At 48.8% G+C, this 14,977-nt stretch overlaps 1 long non-coding RNA gene across 1 annotated transcript; it reads left to right on the top strand.

Moving 5' to 3' along the window:
• Positions 1–223: 223 nt before the first annotated feature.
• Positions 224–14,777, top strand: LOC139790663 (uncharacterized). The gene is made up of 3 exons (XR_011723567.1): positions 224–822; positions 4,225–4,276; positions 14,661–14,777. It is a non-coding gene; the product is annotated as an uncharacterized lncRNA (long non-coding RNA).
• The last annotated feature ends 200 nt before the right edge of the window (positions 14,778–14,977 follow it).

The raw sequence follows: 14,977 nt of genomic DNA on the forward strand, positions 1-14,977 counted from the left end.
TAGAAATGGGGTCAGGCCCAAGGGGACCCCCATAGATATAAGGGCAGCCCTGAAGGGGACCCCGATAGATATAGGGCCAGGCCCAGAGGGGACCCCTATACATATGGGGCCAGGACTGAAGGGGTCCCCCATAAATATAAGGCCAGACCCAGAGGGGACCCCCATAAATATAGGGCCAGACCCTAAGGGGTCCCCTATAGATATAGGGCCAGGCTCTAAGGGGGCCCCCATAAATATAAAGCTGGGCCCAGAGGGGACCCCCACAGATATAGGGCCAGGCCCAAAGGGGGTCCCTATAGATATAGGGCCAGGCCCAAAGGGGACCCCTTTAGATATGGGCCAGGACTAAAGGGGACCCCATAGCTATAAGGACAGACCCCAAGGGGACCCCTATACATTGTGAGGCCAGGACTGAAGGGAACCCCCATAATATAAGGCCAGAGGGGACCCCTATACATATGGGGTCAGGACTCAGGGGGTCCCCCATAGATACAAGGACAGACCCCAAGGGGACCCCAATAAATATAGGGCCAGACCCCAAGGGGACCCCCATAGATATAGGGACAGGCTCTAAGGGGGCCCCCATAGCTTTGGGTCCAGCCCTCAAGGAGCCCCCCAGAGCAGAGAGGTTGAGCCCCCCAGCCCTGGCCCTGCTGCAGCCCCCCAGCCCCCCCTGTCCCCCCCCAGCCCCCTGGCCCTGGGGTGCTGGGGAAGCCCCCGGGGGGCAGTGGGAGGGGGCTGGGAGCTGCCCCCCAGGACCTGCTGTCCCTGCCCTCCTGGCTCTGCTGGCCTCCTGCTACCTCAGGGATCAGCTCTCCAAAGGTGATTGTTTATTCCTGCTGGGAATTGGGGAGGGGGGTGTTGTGCCTCTTGGGGTCTTTCCATAGGGCTGGAGGCCTGGGAAATCTTCCAGAGTTTTTTTTTTTCCAGGGTATTTGGGAATAATCCCAAGGGCTGGGAATTGGGGAGGGGATGTTGTGTCTCTTGGGGTCTTTCCATAGGGCTGGAGGGCTGGAAAAAACCTTCCAGATTTTTTTTTTTTTTCAGGGTATTTGGGAATAATCCCAAGGGCTGGGAATTGGAGAGGGGGATGTTGTGCCTCTTGGGGTCTTTCCATAGGGCTGGAGGCCTGGGAAATCATCCAGATTATTTTTTTTTTTATGGTATTTGGAATAATCCCAAGGGCTTGGAATTGGGGAGGATGTTGTGCCTCTTGGGGTCTTTCCATAAGGCTGGAAGCCTGGGAAATCTTCCAGAGTTGTTTTGTTTTTTTTTGGGGTTTTGGGAATAATCCAAGGGCTGGGAATTGGGGAGGAGGGGGGGGATGTTGTGCCTCTTGGGGTCTTTCCATAAGGTTGGAGGCCTGGGAAATCATCCAGATTATTTTTTTTTTTATGGTATTTGGGAATAATCCCAAGGGCTGGGAATTGGGGAGGATGTTGTGCCTCTTGGGGTCTTCCCATAGGGCTGGAGGGCTGGAAAAAACCTTCCAGAGTTTTTGGTTTTTTTTTTAGGGTATTTGGGAATAATCCCAAGGGCTGGGAATTGGGGAGGGTGGGGGGGATGTTGTGCCTCTTGGGGTCTTTCCATAAGGCTGGAGGGCTGGGAAATCATCCAGATTATTATTTTTTTTTATGGTATTTGGGAATAATCCCAAGGGCTTGGAATTAGAGAGGGTGGGGGGCGGGATGTTGTGCCTCTTGGGGTCTTTCCATAGGGCTGGAGGGCTGGAAAAAACCTTCCAGATTTTTTTTTTTTTTTGGGTTTTTGGGAATAATCCCAAGGGCTTGGAAATGGGGAGGAGGGGGGGATGTTGTGTCTCTTGGGGTCTTTCCATAGGGCTGGAAAAACCTTCCAGAGTTTGTTTTTTTTTTTAGGGTATTTGGGAATAATGCCAAGGGCTGGGAATTGGGGTGGAGTTGCCAGAAAGCTGAGGTTGGGGGGTTGGGGGGGGCCGTGAGCTCTGCTGTGCCACAGCTTTGGGTGAAGATTGGAGAGTTTGGGAGCAGGAGGGAACAACCCCACAGCTCTTCTGGGGCAAATTGTGTCTTTTTAGGGTGCTCTGGGCATGGAGGGGGTGCTGCCTCCTCTTTTCTTGCTCCAGGAACCCTCAGAGCCTGAGAGGGAGGAGTTCAGCACCAGGGGGGAGACACAACCCCCCATGGCTCTGCTTTTGGGTTTTTTTGGGGGGTTTGGAAGCCCCAAGGTTGTTCCTGACCAATTCTGGAGTTCTGGATAAAAAAGGAGAGGGTGGAATGAGGCCTGGGGAGGGTCTGGAGCCACGGGGGGAGAGTTGGGGGTGTTCAGTGTGGAGAGAGAGGAGCAGAGAGAGAGAGAAAGAGGAAGAGGAAAGAGGAATGAGAGGGAAGAGAGAAAGAGAGGAGAGGAGTGGAAAGAGAGGAGAGGAGTGGAAAGAGAGAAGAGAAGAGAGAGAAGAGAAGAGAGAGAAGAGAAGAGAAGAGAAGAGAAGAGAAGAGAAGAGAAGAGAAGAGAAGAGAAGAGAAGAGAAGAGAGAGAAGAGAAAAAAGAAGAGAAGAGAAAACAGAAAAAAGAAGAGAAGAGAAGAGAGAAAACAGAAAAAAGAAGAGAAAAGAAAAGAAGAGAAAACAGAAAAAAGAGAAGAGAAAAGAGAGAAAAGAGAAGAGAAAAGAGAGGAAAAGAGAAGAGAAAAGAAAAAAAGAAGAGAAAAGAGAAGAGAAAAAAGAGAAGAGAGAAAAGAGAAAAAAGAGAGAAAAAGAGAAAAGAGAAAAGAGAAAAGAAGAGAAAAGAGAGAAAAGAGAGAAAAGAGAAGAAAGAGAAGAGAAAGAAGAGGAAAAAGAGAAGAGAAAAAAGAAGAGGAAAAGAAAGAAAAAAGAGAAAATAAAAAAGAAAAAAGAGAAGAGAGAAAAGAGAAGAGAGAAGAGAAAAAAAAAAAAAGAGAAGAGAAAAAAAGAAGAGAGAAAAGAGAAGAGAGAAGAGAAAAAAGAGAAGAGGAGAAGGAAGAAAAGCTTTTGATTGGCAAGAGAGGAAGAGGAGGAGGTTGTGGGGAGCCCTTGGAGCAGCTCCCAGTGCCTGAAGGGCTCCAGGAAAGCTGGGGAGGGACTTTGGGCAAGGGCCTGGAGGGAGGTGCCAAGGAGAGATGGTTTCAAAGTGGAAGAGGGGAGCTGGAGAGGAGCTGGGAGGGAGAAGTGAGGGTGGGGAGAGCCTGGGAGAGGTTTCCTGGAGAAGCTGTGGGTGGTGGGAATGTTGGAGTTGAGGTTGGATGGGGTTGGAGCCCCCTGGGCTGGGGGAGGGGTCCTGGGGGGTCCTGCAGGTCCCTTCCCACCCAGTCCCTGCTGTTGTCCCGTGGCTGGAGCAGGACAGGGGGTGGGAAGCTCCTGGCTTGGGGCTCTCCCTGCCTTGGTGAGCAGAGACCTCGGAGTTTGGGCAGCAGGCAGTGATGCTGGAGAAAAGGAGAAAATGTTGGGAGAGAGCAGGGAGCACCCTGGGGGGGTGAGGATCAGGGAGAATTGTCCCCAGGTGTCCCCTGTGCCACTGCCTGAGCACAACGCCAGCTCTGGGCACCCCTGGGAGCTGAGCTGGGGGCTCCTCACCTCTGCAAGCAGGAAAAGTCATTCCTGGCACTGGGACCTCACCCTCCTCTTTCCTCCCCTCTTTCCTCCCCTCTTTCCCCTCCCCTCTTTCCCTCCCCTCTTTCCCCTCCCCTCTTTCCCCTCCCCTCTTCTTCCCTCCCTCTTTCCCCTCCCCTCTTTCCTCCCCCCTCTTTCCTCTCCTCTTTCCTCTCCTCTTTCCTCTCCTCTTTCCTCTCCTCTTCCCCCTCTCTTCCCCCTCTCTTCCCTCTCTCTTTTCCCCCCTTTTCTCCTGGCTGTGACAGCCTGAGGTGACAATGCCATCCATCCCCTTCCTGCCCCCAGGAGCCCAACGTGGGGCATCAGCTCTTTCCTCCTCCACTTTTTGGGGCCATGGATTCCTCCCTCAGCCCCCATCCCCTTCCTTCTCCCTTCCAACCTTTTTTTCCAGGCTCATCCCATGGCACTTCCACACTCAGCTCCTGGGGGGGTCAGCAAGGAAGGGCTTTGGGGGGGATTTTTCTTCCTGGGCTGGAGGCAGCTCCTGTGCCTCTGGTGCTGAGTGGTCCTGGGGGTTCCCCTCCTGCTTCACCCCTTTTCCTGAGGGTTCCCTCCTGTCTGATCCCTTCCCCTGGGGGTTCCCCTCCTCACTGAGCCCTTTTTCCTCTGTTTGCAGAAGATGCTCTGCTGGAAGCTGCCAAAGTCAACAACATCTCAGAAGTCAACAGGTGAGCAGGAAGGGTTGGGGGGTTCCTCTTTCCTCTCTCTTTCCTCTCCTGTGGCTCTGCAGGAGAGAACCACAGCCTGGGGGGGGGTGGGATGGGACATTCAGGACCCCCCAGGGACCCCTCCCCCAGCCCAGGGGCTCCAAACCCATCCAACCTCAACTCCAACATTCCACCACCCACAGCTTCTCCAGGAAACCTCTCCCAGGCTCTCCCCACCCTCACTTCTCCCTCCCAGCTCCGCTCCAGCTCCCCTCTTCCACTGTGAAACCATCTCTCCTTGGCACCGCCCGCCAGGCCCTTGCCCAAAGTCCCGCCCCAGCTTTCCTGGAGCCCCTTCAGGCACGGGGAGCGGCGCCAAGGGCTCCCCACAAGCTCCATTCGACCTCCAGAGACCAGACGGAGAAGAACGGAGCCGCCGCCTTGGCTCCGGGCCTTCTCCTCCTTCTCCCCTTCCTCCTTCTCCTCCTTCTCTCCTCCTTCTCCTCTTCTCTTTTTTCTTTTTTCTCTTTTCTTTTTCTCCTTTTTCTCCTCTTCTCCTCTTCTCCTCTTCTCCTTCTTCTCCTCTTCTCCTTTCTCTCTTCTTCTCTTCTCTTCTCTTCTCTTCTCTCTCTTCTCTTCTCTTCTCTTCTCTTCTTCTCTTCTCTTCTCTCTCTCTTCTCTTCTCTCTTCTCTTCTCTCTCTTCTCTTCTCTTCTCTTCTCCTCTTCTCCTCTCTTCTCTTCTCCTCTTCTCTCTCCTTCTCTCCTTCTCTCCTTCTCTCCTCTCTCCTTCTCTCCTCTCTCCTCTCTCCTTCTCTCCTCTCTCCCTCTCTCCCTCTCTCCCTCTCTCCCTCTCTCCCTCTCTCCCTCTCTCCCTCTCTCCCTCTCTCCCTCTCTCCCTCTCTCCCTCTCTCCCTCTCTCCCTCTCTCCCTCTCTCCCTCTCTCCTCTCTCCTCTCTCTCTCTCTCTCTCCCTCTCTCCCTCTCTCTCTCTTTCTCTCTTTCTCTCTTTCTCTCTCTTTCTCTCTTTCTCTCTTTCTCTCTTTCTCTCTTTCTCTCTTTCTCTCTTTCTCTCTTTCTCTCTTTCTCCCTTTCTCCCTCTCCCTCTCCCTCTCCCTCTCCCTCTCCTCCAGAGTTTCTCCAGAGCCTCCTCTGGACCTGATCCCTCAGTTCTGGGGTCCCCCTGGTTCCCAGCCCCCCAGCCCTGGCCTCAGCTGCACCAGGAGGAGGTTTCTCAGGCCCCTCAGCTCAGTGCTGCTGAGTTAGGGGAGGGCTCCTGCTCTGATGGAGCTTTCCAGGTGCCCCTCAGATGATCCAATTCCCACTTTTCTGCCTCCTTCCAGGCTGTTCCAGGCAGCTGAGCAGAGAGGTGGTGCTGCTGCTCTTGCTGAGCTGTTGTTGATGTTTTTTCCCTTCCTTTTGGCCCCAGGGCTGTTTGAAGCAGCAGCAGCAGCAGCAGCTCAGGTTGTTATAAATCCTTTAGCCCAGGGTCTCTCCTCCTCTGCTCTCAGGGGTTTGGGGTTTTTTTGTTTTTTTTTTTTTTTCCTTGCAGCAGGGATTGGGGAACTGTTTTCTGGTTTGGGTTTTTTTTTTTGATTTTTTTTTTTCTTTTGCAGCTCTGGTGATGAAAAGGGGAGGGTGGGGCTGAGGTACCCAGGAGATGATTTTGCAAAACAAGAGTTAGGTCACAGCCATGCTGAAAAAAACCAACAACACACAAAAAAAAAAACCAAAAAAAAAGGGTGGAGAGAGGCTGTGAGGCAGCTTGGAGCAGAGACAGAGAACTGAAGAGCTTCAGGGACAACTCTGATCCCTCCAGAATCCTTTTTTCTCTCCTGGAAGTGACTCCAGCAGCCTAAGAGCCACCAGGTTGATGGAGCTGAGGGTCTCATCCTTATGGAGACCCCCAGGGAGGATCTGAGTGCCAGGAGCAGAACCAGGGGGGCTGTGGCTGCCCCATCCCTGGCAGTGTCTCAGCCCAGCTTGGATGGGCTTGGAGCAACCTGGGCTGTGGGAGGGGTCCCTGCACATCCAGGGGTTGGAATTCAAGGATCCTGAAGGTCCCTTCTGACCCTGGAAATTCTCTGATTCCATGAAGAAAGCTGGGGGAGGGCTTTGGACATGGGGGGGGAGGAGAGGAGAAGGGAAATGGGTTAAAAACTTGGAGAGAAAGGGAGATTGAGGTTGGAGATGGGGAAGAAATTCTGGAATTTGAGGGTGGGGAGAGCCTGGAACAGGTTGAGAGAGTTGGGGGTGTTCAGTCTGGAGGAGAGAGGAGAGGAGAGGAGAGGAGAGGAGAGGGAAAACAGATAGAAGGGAAGGGAAGAGGGAAAAGAGAGAGGAGAAAAGGGGAGGAGAAGGAGAAGGAGAAGGAGAAGGAGAAGGAGAAGGAGAAGGAGAAGGAAGAGGAGGAAGAGAAGAAGGAGGAAGAGGAGGAGGAGAAGGAGAAGGAGAAGGAGAAGGAGAAGGAGAAGGAGAAGGAGAAGGAGAAGGAGAAGAGAAGGTTGTGGGGAGCCCTTGGAGCAGCTCCCAGTGCCTGAAGGGGCTCCAGGAAAGCTGGGGAGGGACTTTGGACAAGGGCCTGGAGGGATGGGATGAGGGGGAAGGGTTTCCAGCTGCAAGAGGGGAGATGGAGAGGAGATCTTGGGGAGGGAGAAATTGTTTGGGGTGAGGGTGCTGAGCCCCTGTCCCAGGGTGCCCAAGGAAGCTGTGGCTGCCCATCCCTGCAGTGTCTCAGCCCAGGTTGGATGGGGCTTGGAGCAACCTGGGCTGTGGGAGGGGTCCCTGCACATCCAGGGTTGGAATTCCATGATCCTGAAGGTCCCTTCCAATCCATCCCATTCCATGACTCTGGAATGTTTGCCCTCTCTCCAGGCACCCCCAGTGCTTTCACCTCCCAGCTCTGCAATTCCCCAGCAGAAATTCCTTGGACAATTTCCTTCCCTTGTGCTCCCTGAGCACTCCAAACCCTTTGCTTTTGGGTTTTGAGTCATTATTTATCCACGAGGAGACTTTTTTTCCTTCCTTACATCTTGCTTCATCTCCTGGAGGTGTCTCAGCCCAGGTTGGATGGGGTTGGAGCCTCCTGGGCTGTGGGAGGGGTCCCTGGAACCCCCCATGGAATTGGGGTTGGAACTGGAGGAGCTTTTGGGTCCCTTCCCCCCCAAACCACTCTGGGATTCTGTGACCTTTTTTTTGTGCTGCTTTTTCATCCTCTTTCCAGCCTTGGAGTCTGGGTCCCAGACCCTCATCTCAGACTTTTCCTCTTCCCCTTTCCCACCCCTCAGACATCCCCACTCTGATCTGGGAGCTCAAATTCCCTTCTGAACCTCAGGTTTGGGATTTCCCTGATGAGCTCCTGGCCCAGGGTGCCCAAGGAAGCTGTGGCTGCCCCATCCCTGGAGGTGGAATCTGTGGGGATTTCTTTTTTTTCTTTTTTTTCTTTTTTTCTTTTTTTCTTTTTTTTCTTTTTTTCTTTTTTTCTTTTTTTCTTTTTTCTTTTTCTTTTTTTTTTTCTTTTTTTTTTTTCTTTTTTTTCTTTTTTTTTCTTTTTTCCTTTTTTTTCTTTTTTTCTTTTTTTCTTTTTTTCTTTTTTTTTTTCTTTTTTTCCTTTTTTCCTTTTTTCCTTTTTTCCTTTTTTCCTTTTTTCCTTTTTTCCTTTTTTCCTTTTTTTCCTTTTTTCCTTTTTTCCTTTTTTCCTTTTTTCCTTTTTTCCTTTTTCCTTTTTTTCTTTTTTTTTCTTTTTTTTTCTTTTTTTTTTCTTTTTTTTTCTTTTTTTTTCTTTTTTTCTTTTTTTTTGTTTTTTTCTTTTTTTTCTTTTTTTTCTTTTTTTCTTTTTTTCTTTTTTTTCTTTTTTTCTTTTTTTCTTTTTTTCTTTTTTCTTTTTTCTTTTTTTTTTTTCTTTTTTTTTCTTTTTTTCTTTTTTTTTCTTTTTTCCTTTTTTTCTTTTTTTCTTTTTTTCTTTTTTTCTTTTTTTTTTTTTCTTTTTTTCCTTTTTTCCTTTTTTCCTTTTTTCCTTTTTTCCTTTTTTCTTTTTTCCTTTTTTCCTTTTTTCCTTTTTTCCTTTTTTCCTTTTTCCTTTTTCCTTTTTTCTTTTTTTTCTTTTTTTTCTTTTTTTTTCTTTTTTTTTCTTTTTTTTCTTTTTTTCTTTTTTTTGTTTTTTTTCTTTTTTTTCTTTTTTTTCTTTTTTTTTCTTTTTTTTCTTTTTTTCTTTCTTTTTCTTTTTTTTCTTTTTTTTTCTTTTTTTTCTTTTTTTTTTCTTTTTTTCTTTTTTCTTTTTTCTTTTTTTCTTCTTTTTTTCTTTTTTTCTTTTTTTCTTTTTTTCTTTTTTTCTTTTTTTCTTCTTTCTTTTTTCTTTTTTTCTTTTTTTTCTTTTTTCTTTTTTTCTTTTTTTTCTTTTTTTTTCTTTTTTTTCTTTTTTTTCTTTTTTTTTCTTTTTTTTCTTCCCCTCTCCTGACCTGGGGACACCATTCCCTCCACCACCCCTCTTCCTGTTTTGGGGGAAATGTTTCTCCTCTTCCCTCCTTTCCTCCTCCCTTGGACCATCTCCCCCAACCCTCTCCCCACATCCCAACCCTCAGGGGGTTGAGGAGCAGGTTGGGGGCTCTCCAGGAGGATCCACTGGGATCCCAGGCAGATCATTCCCCTGCCCCCCTGACAGGAGGTTTGGGCTTGGGCTGTGATATTTTTGGGGTTTTTTTTTTCCTTTCAGCTCCTTGGATTTGGGGTTTTCTCTTTTTTTTGTTCTTTTTCTTCTTTTATCTTTTTTTCTTTTTTTTCTTTTTTTTCTTTTTTTCTCTTTTTTCTTTTTTTTTTCTTTTTTTTTTCCTTTTCTTTTTTTTCTTTTTTTTTCTTTTTTTCTTTTTTTCTTTTTTCTTTTTTCTTTTTCTTTTTTTCTTTTTTTCTTTTTTCTTTTTTCTTTTTTCTTTTTTCTTTTTTTCTTTTTTTTCTCTTTTCTTTTTTCTTTTTTCTTTTTTTTCTTCTTTTTTCTTTTTTTCTTTTTTCTTTCTTCTTTCTTCTTTTTTCTTTTTTCTTTTTTCTTTTTTCTTTTTTCTTTTTTCTTTCTCTTCTTTTTTTCTTTTTTTTCTTTTTTTTCTTTTTTCTTTTTTCTTTTTTCTTTCTTCTTTCTTTTCTTTTTTCTTTTTTTTTCTTTTTTTTTTCTTTTTTTTCTTTTTTTCTTTTTTTCTTTTTTCCTTCTTTTTCTTCTTTTTCTTTTTTTTCTCTTTTTTTCTCTTTTTTTTTTCCCTCCCCTCCTTCTACAAAACCAGAAGCCAAGTCCTGGGTTTGCCTCAGGGCACCCCCCACCCCTCTGCTTAAACACATTGGGGAGAGGGGGAGGGAAAGGAAGAGAAAAGGGGGGGTTTGGGGATGGTTTAAGTGTCCTGCTGGAAACTGAAGCTTTTTATTGTTGGAAAAGTTCAAGTTTCCTTTTCCTCCACCTGGTGGGGAGGGGGAGCCCTGAGCAGAAACTCAAACATGGCCCCTGGGCCCTGTCACCAGAGTTACTCACCCAGAACCTGCTGAATAGGAGGCACATCTGGCTGGGGGCCTCGGGGGGGATGGGAGGGGAGAAGCCTCTGCTCCTCCAACAACTTCAATATTTTATTTTTTTTTTCTTTTTCCCCCCCCCTTTTTCCTTGGGGGGGATCAAAGCTTCGGGAGCTGCTGGCTTGGAGGGAGGTTTGGGTGCTGCCTGGGTGCTCCAGCTTCTTCCAGAGTTCAGATCCCTCCCAGAGCTGCTCTTTGTTTCCTGAGAAATCTCAAATTCTGTAAAAATGTCCCCGTGGCTCCCTTCAGGGCTCAGGAATGGGGACAACTGGTGGGGACAGGGACCAGGAGCTCACAGCCTGCCAAGAAAATCCCTTCCCAGTTAAGCTTTTTTTTGCCTAAAAATAAAAAAAAGATTTTTTTTTTTTTCCCTGAGATCTTTAATATCCAAACACCCCAAGGGACAGAAGCCCCCCCTGCTCTTCATCAGGGACCTGGTCCTGGTGGCACCAGTTTGTCACTGGAGTGGAAATGATGCTCACCCACCCAGGAGAGACTTTTTGGGAGGTGAGAGAGAGTTTCCTGGCTCTGATTTGGTTAAACTGCAGGTAAACAACATCCTCAGCATTGATCAGAGGGGGTTATTTAATTAAAAAAAAAAAAAAACAAACAAAAACCTGAACACAGAAATATCTACAGAGATAAAATATTCCTGCTGGTAAATCCCTTTGGCTGGCTGGGACCTGAGCAGTGGTTGTGGCTTTATTGATCATCACAGCATTGAACCAAGGGGGGAAAAAAGATGAATAATGGGGCTTGAAGACCCCAAACAGAAAGTTCAGTTGTCTAAAAATCTGTTCAGTTGCCAAGGACCTGAAAAAAAAAAAAAATTTATCTCTAATTACACAACTCAAAAGCCATCTCCTGGGTGGGATGTCAGTCCCTGCAGGGTGATGGGATGCAGGGATGCTCTGGGCTGGGGCCATGTGATATTCCAGATGCTGCTGATGATCCAGATTCCTGAATGGAAAACTACTTGATGGATTTTTAATGTCAATTCCTCTCCTGCCCTGGGAGGCTTTGGCTGCTGCCTCAGGAGTTTCCTGCAGGATTTGGTTGGTCAGTGGGTGAAGGAAATTCCTCCTAAAAAAAACCCAAACCCTGGTGAGTTCAAACCTCACTTTTAGTGGCTGAAAAATGTCCTTTTAGTGGCTCCAAGGTGCTTTCAGTGCAGGTTGTTGTCCTCTCCTCTGTGCTGAGGTGCTGAGGTGTTGAGATACAGTTCCCATACAGGAGGAAGAAAAAAAAAAAAAAAAAAAGGTTTCAAACTGCACAGAGTTCCCCAAAATGCAAAGTTCTGCCCCTGGGTGGAGGAATCCCATGGACAAGAGAGGTTGGGAGGGGAAAGGGTGGAGGGGAAAGGATGGGGGAGAAAAAGGATGGGGGAGAAAAAATGGGGGAGAAAAAGGATGGAGGGGAAAAAAATGGAGGAGAAAAAGGATGGAGGAAAAAAAGGATGGAGGAAAAAAAGGATGGAGGGGAAAGGATGGAGGGGAAAAAATGGGGGAGAAAAAGGATGGAGGGGGAAAAGGATGGAGGGGAAAGGATGGAGGGGGAAAAGGATGAGAGGGAAAGGATGAAGGGGAAAAAGGATGGAGAGGAAAGGATGGAGAGGAAAAAGGATGGGGGAGAAAAAGGATGGAGGGGAAAAAATGGAGGAGAAAAAGGATGGAGGGGAAAAAGGATGGGGGAGAAAGGATGGAGGGGAGAAAGGATGGAGGGGAAAGGGTGTAGGGCAGCCCTGAGGAGAAGGACTTGGGGGTGGTGGTGGAGCAGAAGCTGAAGATGAGCCCAGAACCCCCCCTGACCTCCAGCTCCTGGAGGCTCTTTAGGGTTGGGTTTTTTTTGCTTTATTTTGACACCAGGTGAGCAGCTTCCCCTGCCTGGGGCAGCACAGATGGAGCCAGGGGCTGGATTTCTCCCCCAGGCAGGAGCAGGGCTTGGTGCTGGCCCTGGCTCTGGGTCAGGGTTGGTTTTTAATTTCTGCTGTGAGTTGAAAACCCCTGGGGGTGGTGGGAGCTGAAGCTGGAGATAACAATCTGTGCATTCAGGCACCTCCTGGAGCTGCTGGGGGAGATTTGGGGAATGTTCCTTCTCCTGGAAGCTGCAAATGCTCCTCAGGCAATGGAGCTCTCAGTGTGGGACTTTGGGGATGAGGAAAAAAAGCATCAGGAGGTGGGCTGGGAAGGGATGAGGTTGGTCCTGGACCCTGCCAGGAGTTGGTGCTGAGGAGCTGGAGATGAGATTTTAGGAATAAATCTTTTCCTGACAGGGTGCTGAGAACCAGGTTGGCTGCCCCATCCCTGGCAGTGTCTCAGCCCAGGTTGGATGGGGTTGGAGCCTCCTGGGCTGTGGGAGGGGTCCCTGGAACCCCCCATGGAATTGGGGTTGGAACTGGAGGAGCTTTTGGGTCCCTTCCCACCCAAACCACTCTGGGATTCTGTGACCTTTTTTTTGTGCTGCTTTTTCATCCTCTTTCCAGCCTTGGAGTCTGGGTCCCAGACCCTCATCTCAGACTTTTCCTCTTCCCTTTCCCCACCCCTCAGACATCCCCACTCTGATCTGGAGCTCAAATTCCCTTCTGAACCTCAGGTTTGGGATTTTCCTGATGAGCTCCTGGCCCAGGGTGCCCAAGGAAGCTGTGGCTGCCCCATCCCTGGAGGTGCTGAAGGTTGGATGGGGTTGGAGCCACCTTTGGGGTTGGAACTGGGTGGTTTTTAATTTTTTGGATGGTTTTTCATGTTCCTTCGGGGCAGAATCTGGTTGGAGGGGCGTGACCAGTGGAGTCCCTCAGGGGTCGGTACTGGGACCGGTGTTGTTCAATATCTTCATCAACGACTTGGATGAGGGTCTAGAATGTACCCTCAGCAAGTTTGCTGATGACACTAAGCTGGGAGGAGTGGCTGACACACCAGAAGGCTGTGCTGCCATTCAGAGAGACTTAGACAGGCTGGAGAGTTGGGCAGGGAGAAACATGATGAAATTCAACAAGGGGAAGTGTAGAGTTTTGCATTTGGGAAGAACAACACGATGTCCCAGTATAGGTTGGGGGCTGAGCTGCTGGAGAGCAGTGGAGGTGAAAGAGACCTGGGGGTCCTGGTAGACAAGAAGATGCCCATGAGCCAGCAATGTGCCCTGGTGGCCAAGAAGGCCAATGGCATCCTGGGGTGCATTAGAAAGGGGGTGGTTAGTAGGTCAAGAGAGGTTCTCCTCCCCCTCTATTCTGCATTGGTGAGGCCACACCTGGAGTATTGTGTCCAGTTCTGGGCCCCTCAGTTCAAGAAGGACAGGGAAGTGCTTGAAAGAGTCCAGTGCAGAGCTACTGAGATGATGAAGGGAGTGGAACATCTCCCTTATGAGGAAAGGCTGAGGGAGCTGGGGCTCTTTAGTTTGGAGAAAAGGAGACTGAGGGGTGACCTCATCAATGTTTTTCAAATATGTAAGGGGTGAGTGTCAGGGAGATGGAGTTAGGCTTTTCTCAGTGGTGACCAGTGATAGGACAAGGGTAATGGGTGTAAATTGGAGCATAGGAGGTTCAAGTTGAATATCAGAAAAATTTTTTTACTGTAAGGGTGACAGAGCCCTGGAACAGGCTGCCCAGGGGGGTTGTGGAGTCTCCTTCACTGGAGACATTCAAAACCCCCTGGACACATTCCTAGGGGATGTACTCTAGGGGGCCCTGCTCTGGCAGGGGGGGTTGGACTGGATGATCTTTCCAGGTCCCTTCCAACCCCTAGGATTCTATGATTCTAGGATTCTATGATTCCCACCCAACCATTCTGTGATTCCAGTTGCAGAGAAAACAAAGCAGGGGGGTTGGTTCCCTGGGCCTTGTTGGCTTTGTTTGGTTGTTCTCATGTCCAGCAAGAAAAGTTTTCAGGGTCTCCTCTTGGGATGGGTTTGGGGAGGTGCTGAGCTCCTGGGGGTGGGCTGCACCCTGAGGGCTGAACCTGAGCCCTGGAGGTCTGGAATCCTTCCTTGCTCTGCCCTCTCCTCCCCATCCTCCTCCTGTCCCCCAGAAAGTTGGGAGAGAGGGAGAGACTTTTTACAAGGGGTTGTAGTGACAGGACAAGGCCTGGTGGCTTGAAACCAGAAAAGGGAGATTTAGGTTAAATCTTAGGAGGAAATTCTTGAATATGAAGGTGCTGAGCCCCTGTTCCAGGGTGCCCAAGGAAGCTGTGGCTGCCCCATCCTGGAGGTGCTGAAGGTTGGATGGGGTTGGAGCCACCTTTGGGGTTGAACTGGATGGTTTTTAATTTTTGGAAAGAGAGAGACTTTTTACAAGGGGTTGTAGTGACAGGACAAGGCCTGGTGGCTTGAACCAGAAAAGGGGAGATTTAGGTTAAATCTTAGAAGAAATTCTTTGGGGTGAGGGTGCTGAGCCCCTGTCCAAGGAAGCTGTGGCTGCTTCATCCCTGGAGGTGTCTTAGGGAAGGTTGGATGGGGTTGGAGCCTCCTTTGGGGTTGGAACTGGATGGTTTTTTAATTTTTGGATGGTTTTTCATGTTCTTTCCCACCCAACCATTCTGTGATTCCAGTTGCAGAGAAAACAAAGCTCCTGGGGGTGGGCTGCACCCTGAGGGGCTGAGCTTGGCATCAGATTGTTGGTGAAGCAGCTTTGCTGTCCACCCTGCTGCTGAGTGGTTCTTTGGGTGCTAAGCTGTAAAAACCAAAATAAAAAGAAAGAAATGAAGCTGTTGGCCTTGAACCATCTGAGCTGCCACTTCCTTTCAGCTTGGAAGTGGCTTGCGTGGAATTCCCAGGTTGGATCTTCCAGGCTGTGCCCATGGAGTCCAATATTCCATCTCTCTTGGGCTGTTCCTCTTCATCCCCTCCCTGACCACTTCTCTCTCCTCTCCAGGTTGCTGCTGGAAGGCACAGATGTCAACGGGAGGCACAGGCTGGGCTGGACAGCCCTGATGGTGGCAGCCATCAGCAGGAACTCCAGGTGGGTTTTGGGGTGCTCTGAGCTGCTGAGTTAAACCCCAGGAGCTTCTCCTGACTTCTTTTTGGTTGCTCTTGACATGGTGGGGGAGTCAAATCCTGCTGAGCTCCTTCTTGGGTTTCTCTCAGGTTTGGGCAGCTCGGAGCTGCTGAGTTAAACCCCAAGGAGCTTTTCCTGACTTCTTTTTGGTTGCTCTTGACCTGGCAGTTGAGTCAAGTCCTGCTGAGCTCCTC

Source organism: Heliangelus exortis, unplaced genomic scaffold, assembly GCF_036169615.1.
Source record: "Heliangelus exortis unplaced genomic scaffold, bHelExo1.hap1 Scaffold_120, whole genome shotgun sequence".
NCBI classification, from domain to species: Eukaryota; Metazoa; Chordata; class Aves; order Apodiformes; family Trochilidae; genus Heliangelus; species Heliangelus exortis.